This window comes from Ixodes scapularis, unplaced genomic scaffold, assembly GCF_016920785.2.
Source record: "Ixodes scapularis isolate PalLabHiFi unplaced genomic scaffold, ASM1692078v2 PGA_scaffold3__209_contigs__length_174095766, whole genome shotgun sequence".
In the NCBI taxonomy this organism is placed as follows: domain Eukaryota; kingdom Metazoa; phylum Arthropoda; class Arachnida; order Ixodida; family Ixodidae; genus Ixodes; species Ixodes scapularis.
The window spans coordinates 121220053-121245699 of NW_024609868.1; the positions used below are offsets into that span (position 1 = coordinate 121220053).

A 25647-nucleotide genomic window follows, 5' to 3' on the forward strand; every position below is an offset into this window, starting at 1 on the left:
TTTCAGTAAGCAGTTTATTTAGCAAAGACTATAGAATATTTTGCGGCTTATCTCTGGAAGACGAGAGGAGATGTGTACGAGAAGCACCGCAACTCCTCCAAACAACGCGGAACTTTGAACGGCAAGGCTGAAAATGAGTCTTGAAATTCAGCATTAAAGGGGCGGTGCAACGATATTCAGTTGGAATGTTTTTCACTTTACACGAGCTTACTGGCACTAGTGGGACTCAAGGATACTCGCACGCAACGCCACTGACCAAGAAACTCCTTTTTTGCGGTGTAATTTTGAGGACAAAACCGAGTGTTTTCATTCAATCTCTCCTTCGCAAAACCTGATGACGTAACTGGGCGGTAGCAGTACCGCCCAGTGACGATATTTGAATGCGGCTCATAGATTGGACCCGAGCATGGCATAGACACTCGATTTGGGCTCGTGATAAGCGATAGCTCGAGAAGCATTCGGGTAGTGTCCTGTGTCCAATCGCTGCAATGACGACAACAGCCGAACGATAACAATGTCTGGAACGCAGAGCGTGTCATGTGCCTTGCCAACCCCAGCGCATGGCTATGATCAACATTGGCGGCATATAATCGGCTCCAGATAACGTGGCCGCTTGTTCTGGCAGCGAGTTGAGGGGGTGAACGCTGCTCGTTTTCCTTTGTTTTTTTCTGCGACTTCGATTGCATGTGGTGAAAGACGAACGGGTATTTCACAGGTCATTAACGTCAGGGATCCGTTCTAAGCGCTATTTGCGCGAAATACAAAAAATCATTGCATCGCCCCTTTAACACCATATTCCGGTACAAAAAAAAAAATGGTACAAATTGCGCGCTAACAACACACTATTAGTATAAGGCTCGAATATTAATATTAGGCACAGGAAAAAAAGGGAATTATTTTTGTTCAAGAGGTTAGTGCACGCCAAAAATAAAATATGAGAAAACTACGTGGCTAGGACCGCTCATATGTTCCTATAACCCAGCAAAATTTGTGTTTGAAAATGGCGCGCTCGTTTCGTGCACAAATCGGTTTATATGCCGGACACTCGGATCAGCCCCATTGGAAAATGCTGTCGTTGTTTCGTTGGGTCGGTGACGCCACCCTTTCAACGCGCGGCGTCCCCTTTCGCTCACTCGCAGAGTTGGCTCTCTCTGCGTTTCTCGGGCTTCGTTTGGGCTTCGACCGACTAGCGACTAGCTTCAAATTCTTCATTTTCTCTCTACTCGAATAGGGGAGGCAAAGAAAGAAGCAACTCAGTGCTGCTTGAAGAGCCTTTGCCCCCCCCCCCCCCCCCCAATACAGCAGCAGAGGACGTACAACATCTACAGGGTGTCACAAAAGAAAATTTACACTGTCTTTTTTACCGCAAAAATAAACTAGGCATCGCCGAACGCTCATTCTCCGCCCAAACGTAGCTCTAGAGCTCACAACCAGCTGCCAAGTTTCAGCCCGATCCGATAACTTAATCAAAAGTTATAAGTGATTTTCTGAAAATTTCAATGGGAAAATGGAGCCCATTTTCGCCCGTTTTCGGTTTCTGGTGCCATGGAGCCCCATGTGTTTGAAAACTCCGTCGGCCTGAGCACCTAGCCTAACCTAACCTCAGCAGTGTTGCTTCGTCGCGAGTCGAAAATGATCCACGCTCGTAAATGGATTGCAAGTACTAGGGCTCTCAAAATCGCGATGCTTGGTGTATATACTAAGCAGCCTATGAGAATTCCATTTCAAGAATAGTCTACCTTTTTAATTTTTTATGACCTAACCCCTTCGAGTCCCTATGTCGAAGTCTTCTTTTTATTCACGCTCCGCCCATTAAGCAGCACGCCGCAAGAGACCAAGTACGCACCTGATATTGCCACCCGCCGTCATCATGCGCACGGTAAAGCTTGGCTGTGTTCCAAATCTGACTCGAGTAGATCCGAGTTAAGCGCGAAACACATGGGCGTCGTAACTGTCCGATCCGACGTGCAAGCTGCCAGAACTACGTTCGGGGGCGATGGTTTTCGTCAGACTTGTTCTCGCTACTTGAAAAATGTAATGGATTACGATCACCGATTACTGAGCCTCAAATGTAATGTATTACTGTTACAAGTTACTTTCGCTGAGAAGTAACGGATTACTTAACTCGTTACGTTAAAAATTACTTTCATGTTACTTTTTCCGTACACTGTGGGTATCGTGATCCCTCAACATTTTGCCGCGTCAGCGTTTTGGCGCGCCGTGGCGGCCGCACTGACGTAGCGAGAGGTGGCGCTGCTTACCGCTGCGAGTGGCTTACTCCTTTCCCCCCTAGGGGCGATTTTCGTAACGAACCCCCGCACAAAGGAGATCGACATGTCGCTCCTTGATTGGCCACTTCGCCACGCCGTTATCTTAAAACCAGCGATCAGCAGTATCTCGCGTCTCTCTTCTTCCTGGGATTCGGCGGCGGCGACAACGGGGAACCTCCGGCGCACCGGTGAGCGTTTACCCCGTCCTTTGTACCTTCGTGAACGACCGCTCGGCCGTGGGCGATCTCCACACCGTGGGCGATCTCCACACCGTGGGCGATCTCCACACCGACGGCGTTCACCAGCTTATAGCCGCTGTATTCTTGTTATTTGTTTCATCGTAAATAAACAGAGTTTATCACCGTTACCAACGTGACTGGTTCTGTTTGCGCTCAACGAGCAGCACGCCACGCGAGTACGAACCCGCTTCGCGGTAGAGCGTCTCGCCGCGATCGTGGCACTCCCAAAGGCAGTGGCCCCAAGGAGAACCACATTTCGGCGCCCGACAAAAGGCCTGACGACCAGAATTCCGGTGCGTCTGTGTGTGGCGACTGCTGTCGAGTGACGAGCCCTCGGATTCCTTCGGGAGGACCTCGGGAGGACCTCGGATTCCTTCGGGAGGACCTCGGGAGGACATCGGGTGCCTTCGGTGACCTCGGGGAGGAGGGGGGGGGAGGGTTCACGTGACCCTCCGAGGTCACGTGACTCCCCCAGGTCACCTGCCCCCCCCCCCCTCCCCCGAAGTCACGTGACCCCCCTAAGTACCCTTCCCTACTCCTCCTCAAGAGCTGCGCTCTAATTCGGCGTTCCAGGGAGTCCTAAACGGCTTTCACCTTGTTATTTTATTTTAGAATGAGGTAACAATTAAAACCAATGCTCTTTAGACAGGTGGTGAAATATGAAGATTTGGGAATGCGGAGTCGGTATACTACATTAAAGGTCATTTCATAAAAAGTATTTTCATAAATCAACATCCTAAAACTACTCAAGCTGCAGCCCTCCAAATTGGTCATATTTCTCCTTGCTATTTTTTAATTGGCGTTTTCTTGAAATTATTTATTTCATTTCTGTCAGCCAACGCCTGACGTGATACAGGACGTTTTTACATTTTAGAAATAAATTCTTATAGAAAGTACACAATGACAGCAAGCGCATAAGGTATCCTAGCTAGCACACATCAGTTGGGTGAACGTATTTCACTTGAGGAAAATCTTAATTCTTGAATGCGTAGGTGAGCTTTTCTCTGCTTCCGTCAAAAGGCCGGTGAGCTTTTCTCCGCATCGGACAGTTTTGCGGTGAGGGTTTCTCTGATGAGATTTTCTCCGGTAAGATTTTCTCTGGTGAGCTTATCACGTGTGAGCTTTTCTCTGGTGAGCTTATTTCTGGAGAGCTTTTCTCCGCCGCCCTTGGCTGTTATTGGGCTATTTCACAACCGAGATTCCAGCAGTTTCAAAGAGCTTGGTTTCACAATCTTTAACATGCTATTTTCAAGCCAGGTGGGTAGGAAACGAAACTATCCAGATCGCAAGCGTTATGATAAAAAAAAGGGGGATCATCAATGTGTTGGTCGCGGAGTCGGATAATTTTTATCTAAAGTATTTCTGTTCAGTTTTTTTTTTTTTTTTTTGCGCGTTTTAATACCGCAGTGGTGAACCCGTGCTCCGACATTGTTTCTGGAACCTAGAAATGTTAATTTAGTCTTCTTTTTGCTTTCTTTTTTGAATACATATATAATGTCATCTATTATGTCATCAGTAGAGCTGGGATTTTCGGGGCAATATTACAGCTGAAATCGGGACCAAATCAGAACAGGAAATGCTGAAACATCGGTACATTTTCCGCGACGTACGCTTCTGTGAGTACGCTCGCATTGTTCATTAGCGCTGAAATATTTATTTAGGCGAAAGTCTTAGTTGCCTCATTACTCATTACACGAAAAGCCGGCAACGTTGTGCCCGAAAATTAAGAGAGAAAAAAACGTGATTCAACACGTTATTAGAAATAAAACACCAAGGAAAGCACAGCAACGCAGATGCTTCGTCACAGTAGCCAGCGGCGCGCTCAAGGTCAAGGCGGACGTGCCAAATAAATAAAACACAAAGAAAAGCACAGCAATGCAAATCCTTCGTCAAGGAAGCGTGTAGAAACATTAATCGAAAACGTTATTTTCTTCTTCTTTATTATTCCAAAACACACGTTCTACTTTCGTGCGTTGAAGGACAGGGTCACGAAGATCCGATGTGTGCGTTTGCTTAAACTGTGCCTTTTCTCTGATAAAAAAGAAAAAAAAAAAGTTATTTAGGTGGGAGAACGATTGCTTAACTTCTACAGAGAGAAACGGCAAAAACATGAGGGCTCATTTGGTGTCCAAGTCATAAACGCTTTTTGTAATTTTTGGTTAACCTACCCACTCTATGTCAGGCTTTTTGTCATGCGACTTACGAAGTTTGTCTTTCGCGGAGCCCTTCGACGACGGCGCACCAGCAGGGGCACGCGCGGAAACGGCGGCGCGTCGCCGGAAGCCATCGCAGACCTACTGGAGCGCCTGCGGCTCTTTCTGGTGCAAATGCTGAGATAAGGCGACTCGTCGGCAGCAACCATAAGGAGCGTGCGGGATACTATTGGTCGCTGGCGTTGTATATCCAGCGCTTTAAAAGGCAGGGAAGGCGGCCGGCTCATATGCGACAGGGCATACGCTTTGAACGGGCGTTGGAGCGAAAGAATACCACGCTGGCTCCTTCCTGATATAAAAATATTATCAATCGGGGAAAGGGCACATTGTATCAGACTTGTACCTTTCTTAAATACTCAAGTCAAGATATTGTGTTTCAAATACTTTTGCTAGCATTTTTTTTATATTGCAAATACATTTAGTCTAGAATATTCGCTAGTCTATCTTAATTACATTTCTCATAACCTTGTACACGGTATCTCAAATACATTTTGCGATTTCGGGGAAAAAAATTGTAACTTGGGTTACGATCTACGCAACTAGGGATCGTCAGACTTAAGAGTAAAGCTTAACCGATTTCAAACATGGAGCCATGCTACCAAACACGGAACAGGAAACGAGGCACGAGCAAAACGCAGTCTCCAAATACCAAAAAAAAAAAAAAGATGAAATGTGCAGCCCCAAGTACGCCCTCTTCTATGGCTTCTTTTGTATTTTTGTCCACGTTTTATTTTTTAAAGCTGGCTTTGAATGGCAGGTTACGCTTGGAGCTAGCAAAGTGCTGGTGACGTCATCCGGATTTTACACTCTGATTCCACCTTTTTGTCTGGAGCTAGAGTGGTTCCGTCAGCGGAGGTCTGTGACGCCAAAGCTCGGTACGACCACAACGAACCATTTTCGAAAATCGCCAGTTCAGGGGCTTCCATTATGAAAATACGTGAACACGTTTTCATGCAAACACAGGCACTCCCTCGGCCAAAGAAGCTGGATTATGCTGGCTTTATTAAGCTGCAATGGCCTAAATTGGGCTTTGCCTAATCTCCTTGTGTGCCTATTTGGCTTTACTTTTGCTCCGAAGCCCGTTCAAAAGCATTTCTTTCATCTCCTACCGAATGCGCACATTGTTCCATCCTCAAAATCCTCAAAACCAGTTTTCCGCCTAGTGGAGTCATTTATGAACTATCGGGATTCTGATTCTGGAATCTATACCATCTTGACCTAAACGCCTCACGAATAGTTTAAACTACAGGGTGATTCAAGGAGACGCCAGGCTCTTTAAATCGACCGCAAAATTTGGTTTCTTGACCTATCGCGCTACGACTTTGTGCAGCGTTGCCCACAGATGGTGTTTTTTTTTGTTTTTTTTGTAAAATTTGCAAAGAGCGAACTTACCTGAGGAAGAAGTAAAGAAAGAAAAATGCTTAGCTCCTATGGAAACGCAGCGACGCCACCGGTCTTCAGACAACACGGCGCCGTTTCGCACGGGAGACAAGAGATGGCGCAACGAACGCCGCCGACGAACGAGCATACGGCCGGCGTTTTTAGCAGACGATCTTTTCGACTCAAAAGCGGCGCGCATTCCGCAGGCGGCGACAGACGCAGAAAAAAGAACAGGCGCGGTATCAACAAGGAACTTCAGTTCCTTGTCTGCTAAAGATGTCGGCTCTCGGCGTCGTATGCTCGTTCGTTGGCGGCAGTTAGCGTCGCGACCACTTGCGCCGTCTCTTGTCTCCCGTGCGAAACGGCGCCCTGTTGTTTGCAGACCGGTGGCGTCGCTGCGTTGCCATAGAAGCTAAGCCTTTTTCTTTATGTACTTTTTCCTCAGGTAAGTTCGCTCTTTGTAAATTTTACAAAAAAAAAAAAAAGCACCATCTGTGGGCAACGCTACTCAAAGTCGTATCGCGATAGGTTAAGAAACCGAATTTTGCGGTCGATTTAAAGAGCCTACCGTCTCCTTGAGTCACCCTGTAGAGCAGAAGGGGGCAGAGGAAGGGGTTGTGAAGCGGTGTGGACACTCTCGTGGATTTCCCGCATTCCCCTCTAGACCTTCATTTTTTTTTTTTTTTTTGCAGTTTCACATTTAGAAAAAAAGGTGTATTCTTACAACCCTCTTTACATATAATACACCCGAAAACTTCAGTTCGACGTACAGCAAACTGACATTGAATGGACGATACCAACTTTCACGAGCGGCTTGACAGCCACAAGTTGCACAACTTAATAAAATGGCTAATAGACGTGTCACTAATTGCAAAAAAGAAAGTAATCGCTGTTTTCTTGGAAAGTTTTGAGGTTCCTACACCTCTCATTTCCAAATGGGTCCCGGGAGAAATATTTTGTTTCCTTACCCCTCGAGGCCCTTTTCTCCTACTTGCCATATTAAAACTTTTTTTTATTTTTTTAATGCGGGGTTGTTTCTTGCAGGGCCATTTTATTTCCGGGATGTTTTTTGTGTTTTTTTTTTTTTTCCGGTAGCCGTCATCGAAACACTTTTCAAAATCGTGACATGTCCCGGAAATCCCAGCCCTAGTCATCAGTGTTCCAATGATATGTTTTAAATAGCTTACTAATATTAAACAGCATACAATACGTGGGAGGATAAGAAAAGGACAGCAGTTCGAAAGAGCGCTGACTCCCAACTGATTCAATTAGAAAGAAGAGAAAAGGAGGTAAAAGAAGCCACGAAAATTTAACCCCGCGTGAATTGATTGATTGATTTGAACCCCAATTGAACCCCACTTTTTCCTTCTTTTCTCTTCTTTCTAAATAAATCATTTGGGAGTCAGCGCTCTTTCTGTCCTTTTCTCTTCCTCCGACGGTTTCTGCGCTGTTTAATATTAGTGATGTACCAACTAGCTCAAATTACCACTTTACTACCGTTTAAATACCTTATATAAAGCTCTAACTTTGGGGCTATTTGGGCTTTTTTCATAGCCCGACATTTGAGTATTTTTTGGCTATATATCTCACAAAACTTTGGCGGGATAATCTGCGAGTACATGGCAACCCTGTTTAAAGGGATACTGAACAAAGGAATTTAGTGTTCATAATAAGTGGCGCACGTTCTTTCCACGAGCCAGCAGCCGCCGGTGTGCGCGAGCACACGCAACAAAAATGACGTCACAGACCTCCATTCCCGGTTACGATGACAGTGAAATGTATGGGCTTCGGGCCAAAGGAGAATAAAGACAAGTTTTTCATCTATACAGTGGTGTCTGGTGTAAAAGGTAAGCGATTAATTGGTCTAAGAAGCATGTATAGATTTCACTTGTAGAGATGAAAAGCCTGTCTTTATTCTCCTTTGGCCCGAAGCCCATGCATTTCACTGTACTCTTAGCGCGAATGGAGGTCTATGACGTCATTTTCGTTGCGTGTGCTTGCGCACACCGGCGGCTGCTGGCTCGTGGAAAGAACGTGCGCCACTTATTATGGACACTAAATTATTTGGTTCACTATCCCTTTAAGACTGTGTTGTGTTGTTCTTCGCTTTAAATGCGATAGCATTTCTTTCGGCAGCCCCACAACAAACGCAGCAAACTCCGGGGGACCTGAGGGTACCTGTTTTGAATCCCGGAGAAAAGCTCACCGGAGAAAAGCTCACCGGAGAAAAGCTCACCGGAGATAAGCTCACCGGAGAAAAGCTCACCGCAAAACCGGCGTATGCGGAGAAAAGCTCACCGATTTTTTTTTCTTTTTATACGGAGGCTTTTGGATCATGCGTAACATATATCAATTTATTATCATTAAAGTTAGTCAGCTTTGTCAAAAAGAAAATGTCCTTTTTTGTATTATTTGCCAAGCTTATTAAGTATATTGCTCCCAAATTAATATAGCGGGCCACTCTTTTCTGCGGCTTACTTTCTAGGCAACTAAAGCCTAACTGAACATTTTATGAACTTGAATAACATGAAAAAGTTCGAAAACTTATGTCTCACCTAAAAATCAAAACTGCATGTAAACACCGAAAATCAGAAAGTGCATGCGCAACAACGCGGTGCCTGAAATTCTCTTTGAAGCTTTTATTGACCTTTGAAAACAGGATAAAACAGTCAGTAGGATATCGAGGCTTCTTTCTTCCACAGACATGCACGTTTTCTAGCCATTCGTGCTGGTGTGTCCGCACGTTGCCTTTAGTGATAGTGCCCTATATAAGTGCCCTATATGCCCTATATCGTGACCTATATAAGAAGAAGGCTTCTGTAGGGTAGCGAGTAGGGCGAGTTGGTGAACGTTAAGGCCCGTTCACACTCTTGCGACCGAGTACGACTGAGAGAGACGAGATCTCTTACAACTTCTTAAATGTTTTTAGAGTGAGGGAACATACTGACATTGTGGCGCCATCTATGCGGTGACCCTGGAACTGCATTTCACAAGAGCGAAGGTTTTGCGGGATTTTCGAGGTCAAATGTGCGTAATACCCATAGAAAGGCTCGTTTATAACATTGACAAAAGTTTTTCGAGCCAAGAAAGAAAGGATAATTCTCGAGAAATAAAAAAAAATATGCCGGACCGCCGAGTTTACACTGCTTCCCAATAGATGGCGCCAGTGTGTTTTCTGGTTTAACAAGTTTTAAGGAACCCAGGTTTAAGAGGTCGCAAGAGTGTGAACGGGCCTTTATGCATGATGAAAACCGCTCAAACGACGACGACGGAGTGAAGACAACGAACACGACAGGACGAAGCTGTTCTCGCAACTAAAGTTTTCTTAGTGAAATTAGCAGAAAGAAAACACCGTAGCTGACACTGATTGCATCAACAAATACCTATTTAACTATTAGGCACTACAGAATATTTGCAGCTGAAACGGTTCACCACACCGCTATTCATATTAGCTCACAAAGAACAAACCTCTTTATTTGACAGAGCTACCGACGGCGCACCCTCAGATGTTAATAAATTGTTGTCTTTTTTTACCGGTGTACGATGTTTTGATATCATTTTTGCGGCTTCGTTAATATACAGAAGGGGTGATTACCAATTCCTGAGGAATCAGTAAATATGCTCAATGACCTTCAAGAATATTACAAAAAAGAGGACATTTTTTTTTTAATGAAGTGGCGATTGCGAAGTGTGTTAAATTGCCACGTTTGACGCAGAATCCGATAAGTTAAAAAAAAAAAATCGGTGAGCTTTTCTCCGCATCTGCCGGTTTTGCGGTGAGCTTTTCTCCGGTGAGTTTATCTCCGGTGAGCTTTTCTCCGGTGAACTTTTCTCCGGTGAGCTTTTCTCCGCCGCCCACCTGTTTTGGACCCTTTTTTATTCTCCATATTTTTCAATGACGTCGGGCTTACTATCTACCATTTATTATTTTCAAAACACACTGATGACATTAAAATATACAAAAAAGTCAAAATATCAACGATTGCCAGCGTCTACACAATACGTGACAAAGTAATTTCGTTTTTACAAAATAAACGCAAAACGTCTGTTTCCCAATAATATTGAGAGTGTTTTTCTTTTTAACTTTTTTTTTTGTTTAACGCAAATAAAAGACGTGGGCGTTTCGTTCGAACTTAAGGTTTAATGTTCATGTTGCTAAAATGGTTTATGCGTCTTTACGAGCGCTAGGAGTTCCCTGTCGTTTGATTACAAAGTTCACCAACCCATGTACTTTTTTTTTACCCTCGATTTTTTACACAGCCGTTTTCAATTAGAGAACGCATCTGTAGTATGGACTGGGGCTTGTAAAGCAAATTCGCTAAGAATTAAACGTTTGCAGAAAAAATCGCTTTAATTCTTAAGCATTGCTATTTGACTACATACTTTGAATTATGAGGCCCTGTTGGAACGAGTCAGATTACCTTGCCAGCATGGGCGTACCAACCGGGGGGGGGGGGGGGGGGCAAGGAGGGCGCTTGACCCCCCCCCCCCCAGTTCTCAGAGGGGGGGGGGGGGGGCAAGGCATGTGTTCCCCCCCCCCCCCTCCTGAAACAGCCGCCACCGGGCAGGGCAAACACTGGCCGGCGGCGCCCAAGGGATACCCAAGGGCACCGCCCCCCGGACCGGGGGGAGGGGACGTCTGGTTTGCCCCCCCCCCCCCCCTCACTCAAAAACAAGTTGGTACGCCACTGAATACCAGCATCGACGTCGAGAGAACGCCGATCTGTTATCGCTCTATAGAACTCCGTACGTCTTAGTTGACTTTCCAAGTCTCATATCTCAACTAAATCTTAGGGTTTCTAGAGCGTCTATATGCCTGAAGTTTCCCAATACCTAGAATATTGTTCCCCAATACCTAGAATATAGGTATTCCTTTACATCGGTTACGATAAAAAAAACTGACATATTTGCTTCAAACCTGCAAACCTTCGATGCTTGGTTCAAAATGAACTCGAAGGCAAAATGGAAAGGCATTGAAATAACTTTGTACGGTGGTACACACTTTGTTTTGCCTACAATCCTGCGATTTTTTTTTTCAAGTTGCATTCCATGCATACGGCCACTATGCCTTGTCTTGACTTTTTTTTTGTTTTTGTTTGTTTTTTTTTGCTGTGAGTATTTGCGATGTGTTTTTTTTTCTAGTTGTAAGGCTTGCAATTTTTTGTTTAGTTGCAATGTTTGCATGTTTTGTGTAGTTGCTATGTATGTACATTGTTTGTAAGCGTTTAGCTGCCCCAGCACCAAGACCTCATGGTTGTATCTGGGCACCTAAAAATAAAGATAATAAAAAATCGATTCTTCATGTTTTTTTTATTATTTTTTTCTGTTCTATACGCGGGTAACACTAACCTTCGTCTTAAACCGCAGTTTGTATAAACGTGCCTGGTTGGGAGAAATACTATTAAATATTAATAAATAATGCACATGGAATTGCTACGTCGAAAGGGCCAATTTCTGAGGATTTCCATCGGTGTGTTGCAAGCGCTTCGCTTTTCAGTTAATACACAAGTGTTTATTAATCGCCAGCGGAAATAATCGTGATAATTTTTTTTTCTAGAATGTAAGCTAAAAAGCTTTTTATAACCTTTTTTATAACATTTCGCTTTGAACAGCAATATGCCGCTAAAAAGCAACTGCCGATGGAAATATTATTGTCTGTGAAACATTAAATTCATATCTTAACGACATACTTAACGAAGGGAGGCTTTATGTAGATGATAAAGATGCCTGCCTTTATTTACGAATTTTGTTTTCACATATTACGCGAGATAGTTTGTTTAAGTGCAATTTGAGTAAATGGTAAAAGCTGCAGCCCGCGCGATTCAAGTAGAGGGATACAGTAAAACACATGACTGCTGTTCACGGCGGGAGCGCACTTCAACGGTGGGTTGTCACGTTAACGGTTTATTGTTCTGATTGGCTCGCCAGGGACGTAGCATTCCCCCGTTTTACAACTTATGCCGAAACGAAGCGTAGCGGTATGGCCTTACGTGATAGCTTTAATAACCCAGCTTGAAAGCGAAGAATGTAAATAAGAATTTTGAATTCTACCTAGACGTACGCAATTGTTTTTCCAGGCTCATGGCGTTCATGTGCGCGGCTGCGATTTTGCTAGCAGCCATACTGATTGATATTTCTTCATCGACTGATTATGTGGGTTTAAGAAGGCTAGAAGTCAGTTTCTTACCAGACTCGACCGCTAACGGTAAATGCATTTATTACAACCTTTACACGGTCATTTATCAGCGCTATTCGTTTTTTTTTTTTAATCCGTATATATATACATATATATATATATATATATATATATATATATATATATATATATATATATATATATATAAGAAAAGTAATTGAGTGCAATGAGAATTCGCGTAAAGGTTTTCATAGCTCGTGCATTTGCTAGACTCAAGTTTTTTTTTTTTTTGTTCTTTTTTTGTGTAGGTTAGAAAAAGTAACTAAACAAACTTTGTTTAAAAATGGCAAAAAAAAAATGTGTCCACTTGACGCTGCGATACGTAGATGTTACCAGGCACGCTGTATCGTTTGAACATGTTTTCGGATATTCATCTAAAACGAGAGATTCCACGTTTTTGCATTTTGTTCTGCCACCTGTGAGTAAAGCAGCCTCGAACCAAACAGTTTTTGCCGTTTCTCTTCCTGTGCATGGAGATAAAAAAAAAAAATCAGGTTGTTTAGGCTTAATTTGTTTTCTGAAACCTACACTCATAAGATGTGTGTATTATAAATGCGCTACCAAAAGACATCTTTTTGTATTTTTAATATTGGCATTTTTTTATGTTATAATTGTGTCGTAAACCGCGAATAACTGCGACAAGCAAATACGAGTAAAGCGACGAAAATGCCCATGTTTGCTGAAATCTTCCTCTTTACACTCTTCTTTTTTTTTCAATCTGCGGGGTTTTGTTCGGATGACGAAATATTGGACAGAATAAGCTTCGCTAACGAGCAAATGAAAGAGGCGTATGAGGTGTTTGCTAGGACGATTGCTATACGATAAAATGTAACCTAAACGCTAGTTTTAAAATATGGCATCTTTGCTCACAAACTTTGCACGCCTTTTTTTTCAACAAGAAACGAGCCAGTCGGTGCCCAATCCAGCCTTCCTATTCCTCAGGCACAAGTTGCACGAATTCATAAAGATCACGATGCCTACAAAGCATTTTCACTGAGTATACACACAGAAGCTTGCTCTAGTGCCCCTGACTTTTCTGAAAGACAAATATTAACGAGACCTCATCTTCAACGCATTGTATTGAACAGGGAGCTGCACGACAAGTGATGAAGAAACAATGGAGCCAGGGGAGATTCAATTGAAGAATGACACCTGCGAAGTATTGCAATGCCTACCCAATGAGGGTGGAATAAAACATGAAAGGTAGGTCAGCTTAAGTCCCTTCTTATGAACGGTAACGACATCTCTTTTTTCCTTCGGTATGCACGTTTTCTTTTCTTCGTTAATTTGCTTTCTTGCACTCGCCTTGCATTATTAATGTCCCACGTTAGAATGCCGGATACTTCAACGCTCGCTTTAATCGCAAGTCAGAGCGCAATCGAACGCCGAAAAACACACAAACAAATAAAAACAAATTAAAGGTGCATTATCACCACGTAGTTTCTCGATCTAATCGGATTAGTCGCGAAGAACACACCAAAAGAAAGATGCTGACAGCCTTTCGTTGAATTTCCGGTGTTTCTGGATTGGGACCATCGGCCCACTGAGCCCTCCTCCTCGTGCTCTCCTCCGCAGCCGCCGTGCACACTCTTTAAACTCTATTTTTTTTTTTTTTTTTTTTTTTAAACAGCTGTGCAACAACTTTAGTGCTTTGCTTAAATAATTTGGGAGTTGGTGTCTCGAACTTTGTGAAGTAAAGAACAAAATACCGGTTTCGCCTGAATGTCCTAGTTTTTATTTTAAAAATGGACAAAGGTGGGGGTTTTCGGCACCTCTCAACTCCTTCACCATCTTCCGAGTCACGTGAGCTGTGACGTCAATAGGGGTCGTGCGGGGTTCCGGTGAAGCTCTCTCTCTAGAGCCATCAGTGAGCAGCGAGAACTCACCCGCTCGTGACCACCTGTGCCTGCGCAGCGCGATCACCATAGCGGAAAGAGGAGAGTGCCAACGTGCTCGTCCGTGTCCGGCCATCCCCGTCCGGCTCTGTCTCTGTCCCCATCCGGCCTCTGGCGGCCGTTCGCGGGTAGCAAATAGAGCTGACGGTTTTGTTGACCCCGGATAGATGGCGCCACTAAACCTCCGTATAATAAAAATTTTGTCGATGATATCAGGATTTTGACGCATTCATGTTTATGTTCGAACGATAATATTTATAGGAAAGTTACCTTTTAACGAGCAGGGTATTTGCACAACTTGCTAACTTTCTGCAAATCCCCCTTTGACGTCACGCCGCGTGGTCCTCATGGCCGCCGCTCGCGCCTGCAGGTCGGGAAATATAATTTTTGCCTCGCGTTTACGCAGCGGAATCGCAACATCTAGAAGGAAGGAGATGTGTTTTCTGTCCTTTGCGAGAATCTAAACAATGTCAAAAGTTGAAGATGCCATTTCTTTCAACCTTAAAATAGTTGCACAACTCCTTTAAAGGGATGCTGAACCAAATATTTGAGTGTCTATAGTAAGTGGCGCACTATCTTTGCAGTCGCCGGTATGTGCGAGCACAAGCAACGAAATCGACGTCATCATATCCCCCATTCACGCTTAATAAGCTTAAAGGGGCCCTGCAATCATAATTAGGCGTCTCCCTTTTTTGTGGTTTCCAGGTCTCTTGGGGTTCGGGCAAGCCAGCGGGCATGGAGAGAGTAACTAAATATCAGTGCGTCATATTTTAACCGGACGACGCGGAAACCTCCTCCACCTACGAGGGCGACCAGCGTTGGCGAAAGCGCGCGATATCTGACGTCTTTGGTCCTGGGCTTACTACTGGTCAGAACCGCTAAAATCTTTTTTTTTAGTTGAGATACAAAATATAAGTGTCGCGAACCGTTTCAATTATGTATGAAAGTAGATTTTGTTCGGTATATGAGATCAGAAAAGAAACAAATGCAGTTCATACAGTACGGAAACAAGAAATGACCCGTCGACATACCCACCACCAAACGGCGGAAAAAACTGCGTATACTAGAAAGGGCTGGTGCGATGAGGCGCCGACGAACGGCGTGAGTAGAAAGGTCCCGGATGTACGCGGCGGCGCTGCGGTCGAGGATCCGACCGGTTCCGAGCGTTCCCAAGGCTTTCGGCACCGGCTTTGCTGGCGATTTTGCCATTTGGCGGTATGGCAGCGCGAAGTGGCTCCCGTTCTGAACTGATATTTACCCCGTGTTTGCTGTCGTTTGTAGCCAATGAAGTGTTATGCCGAATTAGTCTTTAATCGTGCTGCAAATGCAATGCGAGCCGCCCTGACCGTCCGCTTCATACAGCCTATCCAACACGTGCTTTAGTGGCGCCCTCTCGAGCCGTCGACACGGAGTGCGGCAGCCGTGAGCGCTCGATGAGCTCACTATCGCTCCTCTAGTTCACGGCCGCTCAAGCCAGGACCTACTACGTCATGAAGGAGGTTATTTTTTGCTTGTTTTTGTAATTCTAATTTGCCTATAACTTTTAAACTAAAGCGAAATTTGAGAAAAGAAAAGTTGTATTATGGTTCTACGCTCAGTGTGCTCAGGATCAGTGCAAATTAAAAATCAGTCAAAAAGTTGTTGCAGGGCCCCTTTAAATGGGGGATATGATGATGTCAATTTCGTGCTACATTCGCCATCCAGTGGTACACCCGCCGTCCACCACTGCGCCTCAGAAAGGAAGACCCGCGCGTGCGAGCTTGGTCGTCGTGTCGTTTGCTAGCTCACGGCCGCATTGAAACTGCGCTCGCGTCATGAAATTATTCCAACTACACATATCTAAGTGGCGCATACAATGCCTGAAGATTTAAGAAGCTTCCCGGGCCCGGTCGTCATACAGCAGTGGAAGAGTTACAGAACGAACAGTGTGCAGACCGTAGGTGGCGATCGAAGAAAGCTGTGATGACTCACCCAAAACCGCGGACGCCAGGGAAAGCAGACTGCCTCTCCGAGGACAACAGTATGAGGACCATTGCGAGTCCTTCGCTGAGTCGGAAGCCCTACGTTAAATTCTGACGCATTTTGTCGAGAACCAGCGTAGCGACAACTACGATTTCGGCATCATTTTTTATTCTCCGCCATTGACCCGGCATCATGATTTTCCTAAGATAGCTAGCGGCGCTTCTCAAAGGGTGTCGTTCCTGTTACTGCATTAGCAGGACACTTTGAGGGTTTCGCGCCGTCGACCGCGCTCCACATTGATGGAGGCCGTTTTCGGCACTCCGACAAAAGATTCCACATTGAAGTCAGCCGCTGACGTCACGCCCCAATCACGTGACCTGTTACCTAGCGTCAGCTGACACCATGACGTGACATTGTCATGTCTAGGCCACGTTGCATAGCGACGCCACGAGGCCGAATGACGTCACGTCATACTGCGACGTCATGCGACATTCAGACGTCACATCACAATACGTCGTCACGTGACAACATGACGGCAGGTAGAAACATAAACATAAGACTGCTGATAATAGAAACAATAAAAACAAAGCGTTTTTGCTAATTAAGCCAGAAAGGTTCTCAGGCGATAAAACCAATGAAACAAGGTGGGAGCTAAGCCGGCGAAGCCGCGGGAGTGCAATTAGGTGGAGCTTCACGCTTGAAACTTGAGTGGTCAATTTTGGAAATGTTCTTCAGTGACCTCAAGGCGGTGTTATACCCCTGTCAAACAGGCTAGTTTAGTGCACTTGAAGCGAGTGAAATTCAAACCGTCGAAACATCTTCAAGCGTGTTGCTGCTACACGGGAAAACTTGGGTGTCACTGCTGTCTCTCCAAAACGATAGCAATTATAGTAATGGGCACACAAAATATTAAAGTGCATACGCATAATTTCATAAATAACTTCGTCGTCCTACTAAAAAGTGAAAGCCGTCTACAACTCCCTGTAACGCCGAAATGGAGCGCAGCTCTTAAGGAGGAGGAGTGAAGGGTACCTGGGGAGAGTAGACCCCTCCTCCTCCTCCCCTCATTCTTTAATATGATCCGGGGGGTCACGTGACCTCGGGGGTGGTGTCACGTGACTTCGGGGGGGGGGGGTCACGTGACCTCGGAGAGGCGTGGCCTGGGGGGTCACGTGACCTTGGGGTCACGTGGGGGTCACCTTGGGGGGGTCACGTGACCTTGAGGTGACCTTAGGAGGGGGCACGTGACCTCGGGGGGTCACGTGACCTTGGGGAGGGGACCACGTGACCTCGGGGGTCACGTGACCTCGGAGGGGTCACGTGACCTGGGGTCACGTGACCTTGGGTGATCTTGGGGGTCACGTGACCTTCAGGGGGTCACGTGACCTTGAGGTGACCTTGGGATGACCTTGGTTACGCCGACGGCGACGGCGACACCGCTCAAGCCGGAAACGGGCGCCTAAGAGCTGCGCTCTAAAAGACGTTGCCACAGAGTGTTGCGCTAAGCCACGAGCTTTAACGCAAACTTAAATCTAATTCGATGACTATGATCAGCCATTACAAGCTAGACAAATCCAAAATCTAGACAGCACTTTCATTCACCCCCACGAAACTTCATGAAGTGCGTGGAGGACGAGCTAGTGGGCGATATCCGCAATAATGGACAGTGGAAGTGCGTGGTGGGGGCACTTTTCTCCGTGAGAGCCCAACGCCTTCCAGATTAGAGGCAGCTGGAGCTGGATGCCGATGCACAGGCAAGAATTTCGAGTGACACTGATCAGCAGCTGCAGGCCACTACCTTCGTCATAGCCGCTTTCACGACAAACAGCCTACCCGTGATCAGTCGAGAACGGTGGACTTTCCAGAGGAACGAAAGGAGGTTCGAAGGCACTTTGCCTCATTTGGGCGAGTCCCATTTCAAGCAAGCCTTTCGCGTCTCTGCAGCCACGCTCAGATTCCGGGAGGAGTTATGCAGGTGCCTCCTGGAGCGGGAGAGCACCAGTATGAGGGAGCTAATCTCCCTTGAGAAGCGAGTGGCAGAAGGCTTGTATCGTTTGTGCTCGAGCGCCGAAGACAGGACCATCGCGCACCTGTTTGGAATCGGTCGCTCAAACGTAAACGTGCTGTACAAGACATCTGCAATGCCGTGATTCAAAAGCTGGAAGACGACTGGCTCCGGGTGGTGCGTCCAGACGAGATGACAGCACATATGCGCGAGTTCTTCGCTATTTTTGGATTCCCGCACGCTTTCGACGACCTGGACGGCCGCCACTTTCCAGTGTCGCCACCCGAAGAGCGTGCAACGGACGACCACAACTACAAGGGGTAGTAGGTTTTAGAGCGCAGCTCTTAGGCGCCCGTTTCCGGCTTGAGCGGCGTCGCCGTCGCCGTCGCCGTCGGCGTAACCGCGCGGTGCATTATGGGTAAATTTCCCCGCTAAATGTAGCGGAAAATTTCCCCGCTAAATCTAGTGGAAAATTTCCCCGCTAAATCTAGCGGAAAAATTTTTCCGCTAAATCTAGCGGAAAAAATTTCCCCGCTAAATCTAGCGGAAAAAATTTCCCCGCTAAATCTAGCGGAAAAAATTTCCCCGCTAAATCTAGCGGAAAAATTTCCCCGCTAAATCTAGCGGAAAAAATTTCCCCGCTAAATCTAGCGGAAAAAATTTCCCCGCTAAATCTAGCGGAAAAATTTCCCCGCTAAATCTAGCGGAAAAAATTTCCCCGCTAAATCTAGCGGAAAACTTTCCCCGCTAAATCTAGCGGAAAAAATTTCCCCGCTAAATCTAGCGGAAACATTTTGGTCACGTGACCCGGGGGGTCCCGTGACCTGGGGAGTCACGTGACACCCCGAGGTCACGTGACCCCCTCCCCTCCCGAGGTCACGTGACCTCTGAGGGGGCATGTGTTTGCCCCCACGTGACCCCACTAAGGTCACGTGCCCTCGGGGGGGGGGGGGTCACGTGACCCCCCCCTTCCCAGGAGAACACGTGGCCCTCAGTACCCTCCCCTCCTCCTCCTCAAGAGCTGCGCTCCAATTCGGCGTTACAGGGAGTGGTAAACGACTTTCACTTTTTATTTCTCTATGCTTTTCCCACATCACTTGTTTGCTAAGATAAATATTGGTCTCCATATTGTAATCTGCGATATATTTACGAATTTGGAAGAGAAATGAGAGGCCCTTGCTATATAGTGCTTACTGACATTCTCCTTGAATTTAGAAGTATAGGTGTACAGCTTCTTAGCCGTAGTAATTATTTTGAAGTTGATATAACAAAATTAACTGTGCTTTCCTTTCTCTTACGGCAATGAATCATTTTACACATTATAATTACTTTTGAAATATGCTCTCTTTATGCTTATTTTTCGTTTCTCAACACAGGTATTGTGTTATCCTTTTGGCGTTGGGCGACCACCGGTAGCATTTCCGGTAAATAAACTTGGGAAGCCACGGCAGGTTTCATGACGCCAACGTGTACGGACGCTCAAGACTGTGCACACTTGTTGACGGTGACCTCTCCCGTTCTCGTGTGCCAGTGATTCAAGGTACTGTTGTAGAACCAGTTATCTTGTGCGACCAAGCATTCGTATCGACTGCAAACCGACTATGGCCGAACGCAAATCCCTCAAGTAAGACACGTGAAGCTGTCTTCGACTACGAGCTCTCAAAGACGAGAAGAATTGTAGAAAATGCCTTTGGCAGATGGAAAGCTCGCTTCCGATTTATTATGAAGAGTATGGAACGCCCCCTGGCCAAACGCAAAGCGAGCAGTTAGGGCCGCATGCATACTTCATAACATCTGCGAGGAATTCAGAGACAATAACGTTGAACAGTTATGGGAGCACAAAGCACGTGAGCTTGATTCTCTCTTCGCCCAGCCGCCTCACAACACTGACGTGTGTAATGGGAAAGGCCAAGAAGTCAGAGACGCACTGGCAGAGTACTTCTAGAAGCGGACGCAGCGTACACAGGGAACAGCTGCAGCAGGATCACTCCATCTCAAACGTCCCAGACGTTGCGCTCGACCACCTTCGATTTCTAAAAAAATTCATGGCCTTTTGCCGCATTGTCCGTAGCCATGCTCTCAAATAGTTCTGACGAAAAAATGTTTTTGATGGCGTGAGCGCGGTTTTAACTTTTAAAAATAGCGTGAAACTAGGTATCACTATATAATTTATGAAAACTAAACTTTTTTATGAAACACCCAACAATATTTTTTTTTCTTAGATCTGCACAATTTTCGACTTGCAATGTTGTTGGGCTTGTGCAGTTTTGTTTAATTTAAATATTTTTTTTAAAAAAACACAATTGTTTTAGTTTTAACGTTAATTTTGTTTTATTAAAAAAGATATAACTGCTCCGGCGACTTAATAGAACGTTTTACCGACTGTCCTGCACATACATAATCTATAAAAAAAATTTTAAACCACTCAAATAAATGTAAAAACAATTTTGTTTTTGAATTTCAATTTTGAATTTGAAGGGACGGCGAAAGGGATATTGAGCTCAAGACACTCAACATTGAGCATGAAGTTTTTTCTAAAAGACCATAAACCTGAGCTTCCTTTCCGCACAGTGATAAATGAGAACGGGGCTTGGCAGAAGGTGGTGTCTAAATTCCCGCAACTAGGATTAGAGTATGTAAGGCTTGAAGATTCACTCTCACTGAGAAACTCAAACGAATTAATTGACATCCTGGAGGTCCATCATGGCAGGAAGTGTTCGATATTTTCTATGGACATAAAAGACCTTTATTATTCGTTGGAGAAGAGCAGACGGTTGAAGCGTGTAAAAGAGGCCCTGGAGCGTAATCTCGTAAAATTTCAGTCAGGTTCGGGCATTTCGTATTCAACGGTGGTAGAATACGACGGGAAAAAATTTGTGCAGAAAGATGGAGTGGGCATAGGCTCATCGGTAGCACCAGCTTTGGCGGAGATATATTTGAACTCACTTGATTCTGCAGTGGTAGAAGGACTAGGAAAAATGGCGACGGGGAGCTGTATAGTCAGGAGATATGTCGACGACATTGTGGTATGCACCTTTCAGAGTGGAATTGCGGAGAAGCTAGAGTCACTAATAGTGTCATCAGCTCCTGAACTGAAGTTCACAGTGGAGAAACCAACGAATAATAGGTTACAGTTTTTGGATCTAAAACTTCATGTGGGTGAAACCCTGTGCTGGGAGTATGGAAAAGATGCCCCGAAACCAGTACTCCCGAAGAAGAGCTGCCACTCGAGGACGGTAAAGGCGAGTGTCGTTAGATCGCTGTTCACCAATGCTTTGAACAGGTCATGTGTTCATTTCGTGGCTAAGGCAGTGAGGGGGCAGTGGCAACGATTGATGAACGCAGGCTACGAGGAAGATTTCATCGGGAGGCAAATGACATTAATGAACCTGAAAAAGGAAAAGGCGGAGGAAAAATCGAGAAACAGGATCGCAGTGATGCCGTATTTTCACACAGTGCCACACAATATAAAAGCGTGTGCAAAAACATTTGGCGTTAATGTAGTTTTCAGCTCGGACTTTAAGTTGGGCAACCTCACTCCGTTCCAAAGAGAGCAAAAAGGGTGCCAAAAGGCGCACAGGGAAAAGTCTGTGCCTTGTGAAACTGGCGTTGTTTACGACATACCGATGACGTGCGGTTTTAAGTATATATGGCAGACCTCAAGATGCTTGAACGATTGTCTGACAGAGCACAAAAGAAACGTAAAGATAAAATCGACTAATTCCGAAATTGCGACACATGTACAAGAATACAGAAACTGCTCAGCCAAGTGGTCCGGTACAACGGTACTATGCAAAGAGATCAATGACGTTAAAAGGGTATAAAAGAGACAGTAAAAATTAGGTCGATCGGCAATTGCATGAGCCAGGCGTCTATGCTTCTTAGTGATAGGGCGAAAGCTTTTCTGCGAGTATAAATTGAACAGGTTTTGTGTTTTTTCGCCAGAGGTGCCTCCTTTGTCATGATCTTGTTCCGTTTGTATACATACGTAAGGGGAAAAAAAAAGGTGCAACAAGTTGATGGGTTCGAACTGCAGTCGGTTCCGTGTGGTTCGTTTCTTTGTTTTTTGTAAAGAAAAGAGTGGCTGCGAGGTCCAAGAATGTTACCGCCGGCCGACGTTTTGATGTGTGTCGACCCTAGGGAGGTCGAATTCGAAAAATTCGCAACTTTCAAAATTGTGGGGTTTCGAATTCGAAAAGTTCGAAGCTTTCACGGTTTCTAAAAGTTCGAGTTCGATTATTTCGAATATTTGTTTACTTGAGGTTCGATAAATTCGAAGATTTCGAACTTTCCTAATTTGAAAATTCGAGAGATTCGAATGTTTCGATTTTCTTTGGATCTAAAATTCGAATATTCGAACGTTTCGAATTTTTAAAGACCTAAAGTTTGATAAACTCGAAGATTTCGCATTTCTTTCTACATAAAGTTAGAAAAGGTCGAAGGTTTCGATTCTTTTTTAAAGCTAAATTCGAAAAAAAACTTCGAAGGTTTTTTTATTACTTTGAAGTCCAAGTGCGCAAAGTTCGAAGTCCGGTTTTCATGTTCCGCCACAGTATCAGTTTCAAATAACGTTTTCACACCTCACTGGTTTTCACAAGATCAGATTTAGAAAAGTTCGGTTGTGATATTTAGACTGCGCGAAGTTGGTCAGGCAATTAAATGAGACGACAAGTGCCCCGGATGTGCTGGAATATTTGCCAGTGCAGTGACGTGTAACAATAGATCAGTAATTGTGACCGCCAGCTAGGGGGTGGTCATTAACGTGCATTACAAAGTAGTGATCCTACGAACATCCACTTCGAAACGGCAAGGGGCAGGCAGGTGGTTGAGGTTCAGAAAAACCTTGAAGTGATCTGGCAAACTGCCCCTCTACCCCCGTGCACGCTGTTAGTAATCCGATCGAATGCCGCCCGAGTGACGCTGGCATATAGTAAGTTTAGTTTGTACATGATGCAAAATCCTGAGACTGGGAATGAAATTTGAAAGAAAAAGTGTAAGAAGACAGAAAAAAGGGGACAGGACAACGTCTCAGACTCAACTCAGCTGAGTTTGAGACGTTGTCCTGTCCCCTTTTTTTCTTTCTTCTTACACTATTTCTTGCGAATTTCATTCCCAGTCTCGGGATTTTGCATCATGATCAACATACACCAGCTCGCCTGCACCTTGACAATTCTTTTGTTTGTAATTTCTTTGGAGGTTTATTTTCTAGGGCAGAACAAACGCCGAGCAAAAAGCACAGAAGCTGACGCAACTTGAGGTCGAGGAGCGTTCTATTATACCATACGTCGAAAGAGGAAAAACGGGGGGGGGGGGGGGGGGGGAAGCTCCAGTCTCCCCCCCCCCCCTTCCCAGATATTTTGGAGTGTTAAAGAAAACAATACGGGGAAAGAGGGCATGGTTGAGCTTATTTTAATCTGAAATTATTTATGCATATGTATAGCTACTGTCGCTCTTCACTGCAAAAAAGATCGCGTAGATGGTCATTGTTAAGGCCGGTTCTCACATGCAGTGAAGCGCTGATGTAACGCTGCTCACGTGCCGTCAGGTATTTATCGTATGCCATGAGCAACAGTTTTGACGGTGCGATACAAAGCTGGTGAATGCTCCCGCCGGCACGCGCTTAGCACAAGGTCAGCGCTATGCTTGTAGCGCCCCGCTGCATGTGTAAACAGGCCTCTAGAAAATCGTTGTCAGGAGGCACTACTCGTCACATGCTCGGTGGCTCGAAAGTTCAAAGCTATGTCTTTTCGACCTAAATAACTGTGCCATTGGTAAAAAATAATCAATAAATAAACATAAAATAAATACAAAACTAAAAGCTGGAGAGAAAAAAAAACTATCAAGAACCCACCGGAAGTGTTGCATTCTTGCATATTCAAAGGCCCAGAACTATGAAACAAGTTTCTCCTTCCAAAATGTGTACAGGCCAAAAGAAACACGTCCCAAGAACGTAAAATGAGAAAATATTTTTTTTTATGACGCGCTGAACTTGAACAATTTTAGAAATCTTCCCCCATGAGTTAATTTATTCCTCAACGTGAAAAAACAATAAATACATTATTTTGTATCCTGTAGATGGTAGTAATATGTACTGTCTCTGGTGTTAATTTAAATACGATACCCCAAACAATGTAGGCGAAAAAAAATTACCAAGTTTAGGGCATAATTGTCCGTAGGTACATGTTTGGATATTTATTGGAAACTCGGTCTTGAACAACAATAATCACATCTTAAGACGATACTCACCTAGGCTATATATAGATCATTCTTAAAAAGTTTAACATCTCTACTATAAATAGCTTCGGCTATAGCGCGCTTCAAATATGGCACAAACGACAATTGTCAAAAACCCGTCGTCCTTCCTCGCTCCTTCGGGAATCTATTTTTCTAAAACCAAGCATGCCAGATGATTGAAATAAACGGCGTCGTCTTTCGCAAGGAATGCGGCACCCCATGTAAAACTGCGAAAAAACAAATTACGAATCACTGCTTGAATCCAAATGAAACCGCCCGCCGGTCTTTCGAAGTTCGACGAACTTCGAACTTTTACCTTAAAAGTTTGAAGTTCGTCGAACTTTTGACTTTTCAGGAATCGAGAGTTCGACAATTTTCGATTTCTTTAGATTAATAAATTCGAAAGTTCGAAAATTATCGAATTTCTTAGCGTAGGAAGTTCGAAAGTTCGAAAAGCTTCGAACTTTTTAGTGCAAGAAGTTTGAAAGTTCGAAAATCATCGAATTTTTTAGTCTATCAAGTTCGAAAGTTCGACAAACATCGAATTTTGCAGCGTAATAAGTTCGGAAATTCGAAAAGCGTCGAACTTCTTAGTTTACCAAGTTCGAAATTTCGACTTCCGTCGAATTTCTCGATATGAAAAGTTTGAAAATCGAAATCTTTCGAACCTTTCGAACCGCTTGATTCGATCATCGAAACTTCTATTCGAAAAAAGTTCGCGGCGTCCCTAGTTAAAAGTGCTTTCTTTCAAGGTCGGCTTTTACCTTCTTAAGGGGGAAACTTCAACCCCCTTGAAAGGTAAGACGACATATTTGTATCGATGTTTATTATTGCGACATCATTACCAGTTCGATGTTATGTCCCACAGTGTCCAGCGTGTGTCCATTCAGCCCAAAAGCTCCGAACGATGTCCCGGGCGCTCGCGTTGGTAGCGCGAGCACTTTGTCGCTTCGTCACGTGGCTATATTGTATAGCGCAATACGATACAATATTTGAGGGGGCTGCTTTTGCCTCCTTTTGGAGGCAACAGCGCCTGCTTTGGGAGGCTGGTTTTCGCTTCATATAGAGGGAACAGTTGCCCCATTTTGGGGGAATAGTACATGCCCTTAGTTTCAACTTTTACCCCCTTATGGAGGGAACTATGATCCACTTTGGGGCTAAATGTACACGATGAGGAAAACAGCTAAAAAAACGCGAACTACGAAGAACAAACACGACAGGACAGTGCTGTCCTGTCGTGTTTTTTCTTCGTA

The 25647-nt window shown here is 44.8% G+C and overlaps 1 pseudogene; it reads left to right on the plus strand.

The window, feature by feature from the left end:
* The first annotated feature begins 13415 nt into the window (after positions 1–13415).
* LOC115329063 lies at positions 13416–20105 on the plus strand (annotated as a pseudogene).
* The last annotated feature ends 5542 nt before the right edge of the window (positions 20106–25647 follow it).